Source organism: Rhinopithecus bieti, unplaced genomic scaffold (genome assembly GCF_001698545.2).
Source record: "Rhinopithecus bieti isolate Rb0 unplaced genomic scaffold, ASM169854v2 scaffold_14229, whole genome shotgun sequence".
Taxonomy (NCBI): Eukaryota; Metazoa; Chordata; class Mammalia; order Primates; family Cercopithecidae; genus Rhinopithecus; species Rhinopithecus bieti.
Window position 1 is genome coordinate 595821 of NW_016807978.1, and position 12357 is coordinate 608177.

General features: G+C 41.4%; 1 protein-coding gene across 5 annotated transcripts in view; it reads left to right on the forward strand.

Annotated features, from left to right (window-relative positions):
* Window positions 1-1078: 1078 nt before the first annotated feature.
* LOC108537209 (ras-associated and pleckstrin homology domains-containing protein 1) overlaps window positions 1079-12357 on the forward strand; it is a 101745-nt gene continuing 90466 nt past the window's right edge. For 4 of the 5 annotated variants that reach the window (XM_017884377.1, XM_017884375.1, XM_017884378.1 and 1 more), the window contains exon 1: window positions 1079-1436. The gene's annotated coding sequence lies outside the window, so the exon portion shown is untranslated. Of the gene's footprint in view, window positions 1437-3120; window positions 3162-12357 lie in introns of those variants that run through there. The other variant, XM_017884376.1, reaches the window with a different exon arrangement.

Consider the following 12357-nt stretch of genomic DNA (forward strand, 5'->3'; position numbering starts at 1 on the left):
GAACAGATTGTACAAAAAAGACTGAAACCACTTGAAAGTCCTCAAGAATATCAGGAAGAATGTAATTAACCAAACCAGGATTTGGCCCCAGGACAGAGAAATGAACACTCTCATTCTTAGAGAGAGAGCTAGGATTTCAGAAATGTACAGTCAATTCTTTGTGAAAATTTAAGATAAATTTTTAGCAAGCAGATGGAAAGAAAAAGCCACGTTCATTGCAACCAATTTCAGGTCACACTCCCAATTTCTCAATTGTTTTAATGCTGTCAACAAACTTGCTTTTGCATGTAGCCAAGCAAACATAATTTGGTTCCATTTTTTCCTTTCTTTGATCAATTTTAGGTGAAGGTCAAAATAAGGACATAACTTAAAATCTAAAAGTCTGCCGAAGTCAAGCCTGCATCAAAATAAGCAGCAGCTGAGCTTAGCGATAAGAAAAAATGCCAACACCTTACTACTACACAATTCCGATGGTGTGGGGGGACAGAAATTAAGGAGGCAGGATAAACAGATTTCGAAGTTTAAAAAGTAATTAAAGGTCATAGAAATGTCCCATTTCTAAAAGTTTCCCAACACATTGCATGAAACTGCAGAGACTTTTTGGCCAAAATAGGATTTCCTAAAGAAGGGCCTCACAGATCTCAACGACAATGGTCCTGCAAATGACCAAGCCAACCCTGGATGCGTGGAATCTCTGAATACACCGATAGCATATAAAGGTGGATGCGTACAGCTCCCTGACAGACTCGCCCGAGGCTGCTGTGCCTCCTAGGGCGCTGGGGCAGAGGCTGCTGGGCCCGCTTCCTAGGAAAGGCGAGCAGGGGGTGGGGCCGCACCGGGATTTTCCTCCCCACTCATTCATTCTCTGATTCACTCGTTCCTGGAGGCGACTCACAGGGACGTGCGAAGGAAAGGCGAGGCACGACCGGAGCCGCGGCTGGGTGCGCGCCCGGCGCCTAAAGGGAGGGCGGGGCGAGGGGGCGGAGGGAGGGCGGAGGGCGGGTGGGGGGCGCGGGGCTGGGGAGGCGGCGGGCGCGGCGGCCCTGCGCCGGAAGTGAGTGGTTGGCGGCGGGCGGGGGCAGCGCGCAGCTCCGCGCGAGTCGGCCCTACAGTCGGCAGTCCAGCCCTCAACCCCGCCTTCTGCGTCTCGGCTGGACGCGACCACATTCGGCTCTGCTGCCGCGGGGCGCTGCGGCCGCCCCGCCCCCGCTCCCGCTCCCGCCGCCGCCAGCCAGTCAGCCAGTCAGCCAGTCAGCCAGCCAGCCAGTCAGTCAGTCAGTCAGTCAGTCAGTCAGTCAGTCACGGAGCGCTCTGGCGAGGGAGCGCTGCGCCTGGGGAGGAGGCGGAGGCAGCGGCTGGAGGAGCGCGAGCGGCGGTTTTCTTGCCCCCGGCCGCGACGGTAGCGGGGGCAGCTGAAGGGCCGACCGGCTGCGGCGGTGAGTGGTTAGCTTCGCCCTCGGGGCCAGGGGAGGGGGCTGGCTGGGCGCGGTGCAGTGAGGCGCTCCTGCCGCTCCCGCCTCCATTTTCCGGGCGCCCGGCCCCGCCATCCGGGTGCGGTGCGGGCGGCCGCAGCCTGGGGCGGGGTCGCTGCCAGATTAGGGCTCGGGCTGGGGCTGGCTGGACCGCGGCCGGCCGGTGGATGGGGGTCGGTGGGGCCTGGACTGCACCCTGCGCCCCTGGGGACCGCGACGGAGGGAGACAATGAGATAAGGGGCCGCCTTGGGAGGGTGCGGTTAGACTTTCCCGACCCAGCACCGTGGTTGGTGGCCGGGGACCGCAGGGAGGAAAGGACTCTTCTCCCGACCAGCTGCAGAAACCAGCCACTGGATGTCGGGTTGCTTGGGTGTCGATGCCCCCATCTTTCATAGATGAGTTAAGTGCAGAGATTTTCAAAGACGGGGCGCCTTCTCTGTCTTATTTCTAATTAAGCAGGCTAAGTAATTGCTTCATTGCTTCTTAACCCCATCTCTTGCGGTGTGTATTATACATTCCCGCCGGAAATCCAAACTGCAATTCTTGGGGGGAGGGGTGGACAGAGGGAGGGGGCAGTGTGATAGTATTAGGATGCCTTCGTGTTAAGACAGGTTGAAAGATGTGGTTTTCTTAAGGCATTGACTTAGGGTGTCCCCACTGTGTGAGCTGGAAACCGCATAAACCTTACTGCTTATAAGCTCGAAGACATGGTTTAATATGAAATAAGAGCCTTGAGGGAGGGTGTAAATGTTACATGTGTCTTGCGTGTTTGCATTTCTTAAATTGTTTGGGAAGATCCGTTGGGGAAATCCGGGAGAATGGAAAAGTTCTTCACTCAGTCTTCCAATAAGGGTTGATGTTGTCTGCAGTATTTCTCAGGGAAATGTGGAGAGCTGCTTCGTTAAGGAACAGTAAAGGTAACGGGTTTGGGATGAGGCGTGATCGGATTATTAAAGGGTCAGTCCATGGGGATATTAAATTCAGCAAACATTTATGGAATACCTACTCTCTGTCAGTTAGGCGGACACCAGGTGAACAAGCATGGGCTGGTGGAAAGAGCTCTTTGGAGTAGGGGAAATCGTACGCCCTGTAATTGGTTGGCAGTGTGATGTTGGATAAGCTATTGAACTCTGCAGTACGTTCCCTATCAGTAAAATAAGAATAACACCACCTGTTTACCTCCCCAGATGTATTTCATGCAGATTAAATGAGATAATGTATGCAAAATGCGTAGCACCTTGCCTGGCACAGAGGTGTTTAACAGCACCTTAAATTCCTTTCCTCCTCGGGATGGTTTTTTTTGGGGTGCGGTGCGGGGGGTTAGTAAATGCAGGCAATTGTAATACAGTGCATTATATAATAAAACGTTGAGGTGTAGAATAGGAGAGCGAAGAAGAGAGATTAATTCTAAATTGAGGGAGGAATGCATGGAAGCGTCGGCATTTAAGTGAAACCTTTAAGGGTGAGTAGGATTTCAGCAGATTCAGATGGGGAGGAGGAGGACATTTCATGTGGTGGTGGTGCAATCCTTTGAGAACCGAATTGAGTGGGAGGACCTTTGGGGGAGGGGCAAAATAGAGACGCTCAATAGCTTTTAACTCTTGTTGAGTCTGACCTTCAAAGATTGTCTCGGTTATTTTGCTTTTTGTGTGGTGAATTTCCCGGAAACCAGATTCAGCCCTACTCAAGTAAGTATAGGAAGCTCAATTCATGATTTTTTGGATTAGACATTTTGTATAATTTAGATTTCTGTCTCTTCTGTTTGAATTTAATAAAGAATTATTTGTAGATGTTGCCTTGTGGTAAATATTAGCTTTATTTGGTGGAAGCAGCAGCTTATTTTTCAGACTCAGAGGTCTCACTAAGATTATAGAGTATGTGACTGTGTATGAAAGGAGTGGAGTGGTGGGTACTATTGGGTGTGTTTTCACAAATATTTAACACCTTATTTTCCGAAGAGGTGTATTTAACCATTGTCTTTGAGGATGATTGTCTTTTGGTTTTGCTGCCTTTTGGTTCTCACCCCATAAATACTTATTAGATTGGCATCGTAGATAACTGTCAGACTATTCACAGATTCTTGGATACACATTATAGAATCTCATGGCTTTAGTTGCCTTGGTTTGGAAGTAATTGAATGTCAACATTAGTATTGTTAATCCCAAACACTTAATTTTAGGAAAATTAATATTAGTGAAACAAGATGTGACCTCGGGCAGATAACTTATCTTGGACTCTTAATTCCTTTACCTATAAAATGAGAAGTTTGGATTAGATCACTGCTTCTTAAACTGGTTCTCTGAACTTGAGAATTTCAGAGATTCTGCAGATGTTTGACTTAAATCTCAATAAAATGTATTTTAAATTTGTAATAATAAAAGTGACCACTGTATGACATACACTGTTTTAAACACTTTATATGTGTTAATTTATTTAATTCTCACATAACCCTATGAAATAGAATTTATTATTTGAGAAAACAGGCACAGACAGTAAGTTGCCCAAAGACTGCAGAGCTATAGTGGGAGAGCTGGCTTTGAAACCGGGCAGCCTAATTCTTAAGCTTGTATTCTTAACCGTGTTTTTACACTGACACTAAAGCAACACACACATATACTCTTTTAAAAAAATGTGGTAAAGTATATATAACGTACAATTTACCATTTTAACTATTTTTAAGTGTATAGTTCAGTGGCTTGAGTACATTGTTGTGCCACCATCACCACCATCTCCAGAACTTTTTTATCCCAAACTGAAATTCTTCCCATTAAACAGTAATTCTAGAAGCTGCAGTGAGCTATGATCATGCACACTGTGTGACAGAGTGAGACCCTGTTCAAAAACAAAACAGTAACTATCCACTTCCCTCCCCCTACCCCCCAGTAACAAATTTTCTACTTTTGACTCATACAATATTGATTCTTGTGTCTGGCTTATGTTACTTAGCATACTGTCTTCAAGGTCATCCATGTAGGATGTATCAGAATTCCATTCCTTTTTCAGACTGATTAATACTCCATTGTATGTATATACCACATTTATGGATGTTCAGGTTGTTTCCACTTTTGGTGTACTGTGAATAATGCTGCCTTGAGTATTGGTGTAGAACTGTTTGAATCCCTGCTTTCGGTTCTTTTTTCAGTATTTCTATATACCCAGAAATGGGATTGCTAGACTGTATGCTAATTCTATATTTAATTTTTGAGGAACTGCCATATTGCATTCCACAGCAGCTGCACCATTTTACATTCCCGCTAGCAATGCACAAAGGTTCCAGTTTCTTCGTATCTTGCCAACACTTCTTTTCTAGTGTTTTTTCTTTTTATGTTTTTGATAATAGCTATTCTAATGGGCGTGGGGTGGTATTTCATTGTGGTTTTGATTTGAATTTTCCTAATGATTAGTGATGTTGAGCATCTTTTCATATGCTTATTGTCCATTTGTATATCTGAGGAGAAATGTCTATCCAAGTCCTTGACTCATTTTTAAAGTAGGTTGTTTTTTGGTGAGTTGTAGGAGTTCTTTGTATACTCTGGATATTAACCCCTTATCAAATATATGATTTGCAAATATTTTCTCCCATTTTATGGGTTGTCTTTTCACTGTCTTGGTATCCTTTACTATCAAGTAAAAAAAAAATTTGTTTTTTTATACTTGAAGTTCTGATGTACATGTGCACAACTTGCAGGTTTGTTATATGCGTGTGCCATGTTGGTTTGCTGCACCCATTAACTCGTCATTTACATTAAGTATTTCTTCTAATGCTATCCCTCCCCCAGCCCCCCACTCCCCAAACACAGAAGTTTTAAATTTTGAGGAAGTCCAATTTATTTTTTCTTCTCTCTGTGCTTTTGGTGTCATGTCCAGGAAATTGTAGCCAAATCCAATGTCATGAAGGTTTTCCCTGTTTTCTTTTAGGAGTTTTATCGTTTCAGCTCTTATGTTTAGGTCTTTGATCCTTTTGGGGTTAATTTTTGCAAATGTGTTAGGTAAGGGTCCAACTTCATTCTTTTGCATATCCAGTTTTCCCAGCACCACTTGTTGAAAGGACTGTCCTTTCCCCATTGAATGGTTCCGGCACTCATACTCATTCATATATACACGTGTGTATATTTATATGTATGCATATGTGTATATAATTTTTTTTTTTTGAGATGGAGTCTTGCTCTGTCACCCAGGCTGGAGTGCAGTGGCACAGTCTCAGCTCACTGCAGCCTCTGCCTCCCAGGCTCAAGCGATTCTCCTGCCTCAGCCTCCCGAGTAGCTGGGATTACAGGCACACGCCGCCGTGTCCAGCTCATTTTTGTATTTTTAGTAGAGACAGGGTTTCATCATGTTGCCCAGGCTGATTTGAACTCCTGACCTCAGGTGATCTACCTACCTCGGCTTCCCAAAGTGCTGGGGTTACATGCGTAAGCCACTACGCCTGACCTAAATTTTTTTTAGCACATTGAAGACCATAGTGCTACATGGTTATACGTGGTTAATTTTGGGGGTGCGATGGGGCAGACATTCCTAAGAATAAAACTTTTCCTTTTATTGTTTAAAACATTTGAATCAGTGTGTTTGAAGAGTATCCTGAAGACTGCAGATGGGACTGTTAAGAGCTGCAACTGCTTACCTGGGTGAAATCAAAACAAAGCATACATTAACATAATGTATTTGAACATAAAATAGCAATGCTTTTGCCAGCTTTATATATTTGGGAGGCTGTGTAAAATTTCATCTGAAAGAGTTTTGTTGTGAAATAGTTTTTAAAACCCCAGATTATATGATCTCTAAAGTTTTTTCATATGCTCTTCTTGCTATTATTTTAAGGTACTTTTCATGTTTTAAGGCAGGTGTCTTAAAATGTATCACTTATGACTTATATAAATTGGCTTTTTAAAAAGTATATATGTATTTGCTCTTAATAAAATGCATACTGTTTTTCTGCTCTAAGCAGAGCTAGGCATAATAGAGAAATCTAAGATAGGTATTCTGTTCTCCACAGTAGAGAGGATGCCAGTTTAGGTATAAAATACAAGGAATCAGTAGAAGATGACACTGAAGAAGCAGGGACCACAAAGAAACAGAAGGGTCTATGAGTTGAAAATGGGTGAACAGATAAGGTTGAGAAAAGGAGGAACAAGTCATCCCTTTAGATAGGAAGAAAAGCAAGATCGGGAAGCCAAGGACTTACCATTATGTTAGACTATTAAAATTTAAGCCCTGTGGTGAAGAATGGTGATAGCTAGCAAAAATTGGAGTGTAAACATATTCAGTAGGCCCAGTACTATTGTAGAATCATAAGTCAATTTTGCAGTGGTATTTAAAACTTTGGCCAGGCGCGGTGGCTCATGCCTGTAATCCCAGCACTTTGGGAGGCCGAGGTGGGCGGATTGCCTGAGGTCGGGAGTTCGAGACCAGCCTGACCAACATAGAGAAACCCCCATCTCTACTAAAAATACAAAAAATTAAATGGACGTGGTATCACATGCTTGTAATCCCAGATACTCGGGAGGCTGAGGCAGGAGAATTGCTTGAACCTGGGAGGTGTAGGGTGCAGTGAGCTGAGATTGTGCCATTGGTACTCCAGCATAGGCAACAAGAGCAAAACTCTGTCTCAAAACAAAACAAAAAAAACTTGGATGCTTTTTTGGAAATTACTTTTAGAAGGATCTTACTGAGTTTGATAAGTGAAGAAAAGTATTAGCTAAATCAGTAGAGCAGGCCAGGTGTGGTGGCTTATGCCTATGATCCTAGTACTTTGGGAGGCTGAGGTAGGCTGATCGCTTGATCTCAGTTTGGGACCAACTTGAACATGGCAAAACCCTGTCTCTACAAAATATACAAAAATTAGCCAGGCATGGTGGCACGTGCCTGTAGTTCCAGTTAACTGGGGAGGCTGAGATTGGGAGAATCACCTGAGCCTGGCGGGTCAAGGCTGCAGTGACAGTGAGACCCTGTCTCAAAAAAAAAAAAATCAATACAGCAAAACAACCAATAATATGACTTGAAAATATATTCTTTATATATCCCAAATTTTGCATGTTTCCCAAATACGATTTGTTCCAATTTTCCAATAATGTTTACTTTATAAAAAATAATTATTTCTTGACTCATTGGTTTATTTCATATTGTAACAAATGACATTGGAAACCAGTAAAGGAAGTCAGTGGTCCTACTTATCTGTGAATAGTGTACTTAATAAACAGTAATGGTTCAAAACAGTTTTACCCTAAGTTTTACAATAAACATAATACAGTTTAAGGCAGCAGCAATGAATATGATACGTTATATTTGAAAAATCTTTGTTATAGTACTCATTAACACAGAAATTTCCAAATCTGGCTCTTGAATCTGTTTATTATGTTACTGGTTTTTAATGCTTGTCTTAGGTGACAAGGCAGCTCGTGTAGGAACATATACCCACAAAGAAAAAGTGCCTCTTTGGCTGTACTTTCTATTAGGAGATACTGTTTTGTTTCTATCCATCAATTATGCAGACTGGGCTAGTACAAAGTTTGCTCTCCCTGTTTGTCAATCAGTTATTCTTGCAAATCAGTGTGAGGATTTATATTTCTAAATTTTTAATAAATGGATTCAAAATCCACCAAAACTGTGTTTGGAAGGCATTTAAAAAGTTAGAAATGGTTTCTCTGTTCTTAGAGTGTGCACATACGAGTATTTTAAGATGACACACATTGGTTTTTTTAGAATACAGCTATTTTCTTACTAAGTTTTAAAATGTCTCATTTACCTTTAAGGTACAGATGCATTAACCATGTTTTTGTTTTTAAAAACTTTGTCTAGGTAGCATACTGCCACAGCACAGCCACTTATTACAGAAATTCAGCAAATTTAGAACTCTACTCTTTTTTATAAAAGGTAACTGCTTACCTCATCTTTAAATTGCACAACTTTTTTAATGATTTGCCATGAGACAAACCTATTTTTGTATAAGATACCGTGGTCACTCCTTAACAACATCAATAACAACATCCTTTAACACTTGGCTCTTTTCTTGCTTCAGTTTCTCTTTTGTTCCGCTTTGCTTTTGGAGTTAAACCTTACCCTCTCCTCCAACTTTGTTTCATTGAGGTCAAAGCAGCTGCTTCATGAAGGATTATATAATACAGTTTTCTATAAATTTTTTTTTGAGAGGGAGTTTCACTCTTTTGCCCAGGCTGGAGTGCAGTGGTGCAATCTCGGCTCATCACAACCTTCGCCTCCCGGGTTCAAGCGATTCTCCTGCCTCAGCCTCCTGAGTAGCTGGGATTACAGGCATGTGCCAACACGCCTGGCTGATTTTTTTTGTATTTTTAGTAGAGATGGGGTTACTCTATGTTGGTCAGGCTGGTCTCGAACTCCTGACCTCAGGTGATCCGCCCACCTCAGCCTCCCAAAGTGCTGGGATTATAGGCATGAGCCACCATGGCCAGCCCATAAAACATTTTTATTGAGGAAATCATTTACTGTTGAGAATATGTCTTCTCTGGAATACCAGTCTCTTGTAGAAGCTTACAAAAGGGTAGATCCTTTATTATTGAAAAAGAATCAATATATTAAAGATAGTAACTGCTGTCACTCTAGCCTCACAATACCTAGAATTATTTAGTACCAGAATACTTACGTTACTTTATATGACGTTTGATTGACAGGTGGCCACAGTGAAGACGCCAGTATCTGTATGTTAGGGATAAATATGTATTACACATAAAATACATGTGTGTATTAAGATAAGGATTAAATAAAAATAGAACTTCTAATAAGATGTTCTTATACCCCACATCCTGGGGTATAATTACCTCCATTTTGGAAACCACTATACAGTCTTACTGAAATGTTGTTAGGCCAGGCATGGTGGCTCACGCCTGTAAACCCAGCACTTTGGGATCCCGAGGTGGGCGGATCACCTGAGGTCAGGAGTTCTAGACCAGCCTTACCAATGTGGCAAAACCCTATCTCTACTAAAAACACAAAAATTAGCCGGGTGTGGTGGCATGTGCCAGTAATCCCAGCTACTCAGGAGGCTAAGGCAGGAGAATCGCTTGAACCTGGCAGGGAGAGGCTGCAGGAGCTGAGATCACACCATTGTATTCCAGCCTGGGTGGCAGAGTGAGACTCTTGTCTCCAAAAAAAAGAAAAAAAGAAACACTGTTAATAATGAACCTTTCATATTAAATTCCACTTCATAGTGTATAGTGTTCTTTTTTTATTTTTGAGACGAAGTTTTGCTCCTGTCTCACTGCTCTCGGCTCACTGCAACCTCCACCTTCCAGGTTCAAGCGATTCTCCTGCCTCAGCCTCCCAAGTAGCTGGGATTACCAGTGCCCACCACCACACCTGGCTAATTTTTGTATTTTTAGTAGAAATGGGGTTTTACCACGTTGGCCAGGCTGGGCTTGAACTCCTGACCTCAGGTGATCTGCCTGTCTTGGCCTCCCTAAGTGCTGGGATTTCAGGCATAAGCCACCTTGTCTGGCCAGTATATGGTATTCTTATACGAAGTCGTCTTAAAGCACTTGGGACAAAACATTCTGGTTCTAATACTAATTGGAAAGTAATGTTTGTGGAAGAAAGTAGATAATTTCAGCAAAGTGAAATCATTCCACATTATATCAGAAATCATAATATCTATCACTTTGTACCCCGTAAATGTGTACACCTATAATTTATCAACATATACAGTAATAAAACAGTTTTAAAAGAAGTTAGCAAATTGAGTCTTTAATAAAATTTATTCTTCAACACAGTTGAAATTATAGGCTTATTTCAGAAGCCTAAATTTGAATTTTGCATTATGCTTTTAGGAATTATTCAAGGTGAATTTAAAAGTACCCTTAATTAAAAATAAAAAATTAAGTATTTAACTTAGTAATTGAGTAGTGTTTTATAGACTTATAATTTTTTCATGTCCGTAGTATTTTTTTTCTGAACACCTCTAGCAAGGTATACAACATTTTCCATCACCCTGCTCTTTATCTTTTCCTTCTCTCTGTTTTCTTTGCCTATCCCCAGAGCAACTGCAATCATAGTTGCTGCAGCACAGGTAAGTTTTGCCTGTTTTATAACTTTGTATTAATTAAATCATAACTATGTATGCTTTTGTCTCCAGCTGCTTGCACTCAGCATGTATTTTGTTTTTTTTTCTCGGTTGCCCTGGGTGGAGCACAGTGGCCCAATCTCGGCTCACTGCAACCTCCGCCTCTCAGGTTCAAGCAGTTCTCCCACCTCAGCCTCCTAAGCAGCTGAGATTACAGGTGTGTGTCACCACGCCCGACTTATTTTTATTTTTTAATTTTTTGTATTTGTAGTAGAGATGGGATTTTACCATGTTGGCCAGGCTGTCGGCATGTTTTTAGATTCATCCATGTTGTTGCTTATATCAGTAGTTCCTTTTTAGTGGTAATATTCAATTGTATGAATATGTTAACATGGCCAGGCGTGGTGGCTCACGCATGTAATCCCAGCACTTTAGGAGGCCAAGGGGATGGATTGCTTGAGGTCAGCAGTTCAAGACCAGCCTGACCAACATGGTGAAACTCTGTCTCTACTAAAAATACAAAAATTACTCAGATGCAGTGGTGGGCGCCTGTAATCCCAGCTACTCTGGAAACCGACACAGGAGAATTGCTTGAACTCCGGAGGTGGAGGTTGCAGTGAGCCGAGATTATGTACTGCACTCCAGCCTGGGCGACAGAGTAAGACTCCATCTCAAAAAAAAAAGAGGAATATGTTAATATACCAGATATCCATTTTCATGTTGGTGGGCAACTGGGCTGCTTCTAGTTTGGGACTATTCTGAAGAAAATGGCTATGAACATTTTGCACAAGTCTTTTATGGACAGATGTGCCATTTATCTTGGATAAAGGACTGGGATTGCTAGGCCATTTAGATAGATGTTCTTCCTTTTAAAAACTTTGTATTGAAGAACAATATATAATCAGAAAATTGCATGTATCAGAAGTGACTTCTAACTCTAATTCTGCTATAAAGTCTTTTAGGTTGCTTGTTTCTTTAAAAAAAATTTTAGTTGCTTTACTGAGGTGTAATTTCTATATAATAAACTGCACATATTAAAGTGTACAATTTCGTAAGTTTTCATACACTCATGAAACCATCACTATAATCAAAACTGAACCTTTCCATCATCTCCCAAAGTTTCCTCATACCTCGTTGTAATTTGTTCCCCTCTACCCCGTCTTATGGCTATCTGTCACTATGGATTAGTTTCCTTTTTCTAGAATTTTATGTAAATGGAATCATACAGTGTCTTGTTCCCTTCCCCTCCTAACCCACCCAAGTCTGGCTTGTTTTCCTGCAGAATAATAATTTTTAGATTCTTCTGTCTTGTTGCTTTTTTTATTGCTGAAGTATTCCATTATGCACATATGCCACATTTTGTTTTTCCAGGCGCCTTTGATAGACATTTAGGCTGTTTCCATTTGTGGACAGGTTTTCATTTCTTGAGGATAAATACCTATGAGGACATGTTGGGTTATAGGGTAGGCATATTTTTAACTTTAATTTTAAAAATGGTCAAGTTTTCCAAAGTTGTATCATTTTATATCCAACAGCATTATATGACACTTGTAATTGCTGTGTATCCTAAGACTTGGTATTGTCAGTCTTCCTCATTCTGGCCATTGTAATGGGAATGTAATGATACAATTGTAGCTTTAATTCGTCTTTCTCTGATTATTATTGATGTTGAGCAATTCAATGTTCTTAGTCATTTGGGAAGTGACAGCAAGTCTTTGCCCATTTAAAAAATAAGATTGTATATCTTTAAAATTTAGTTTAACAATTATTTATTCTAGATACAAGTTCTTTATTGGATATATTTGCAAATATTTTCTCTTAGTCTGTAGCTTAGCTTGTCTTTTTTTTAAATATTT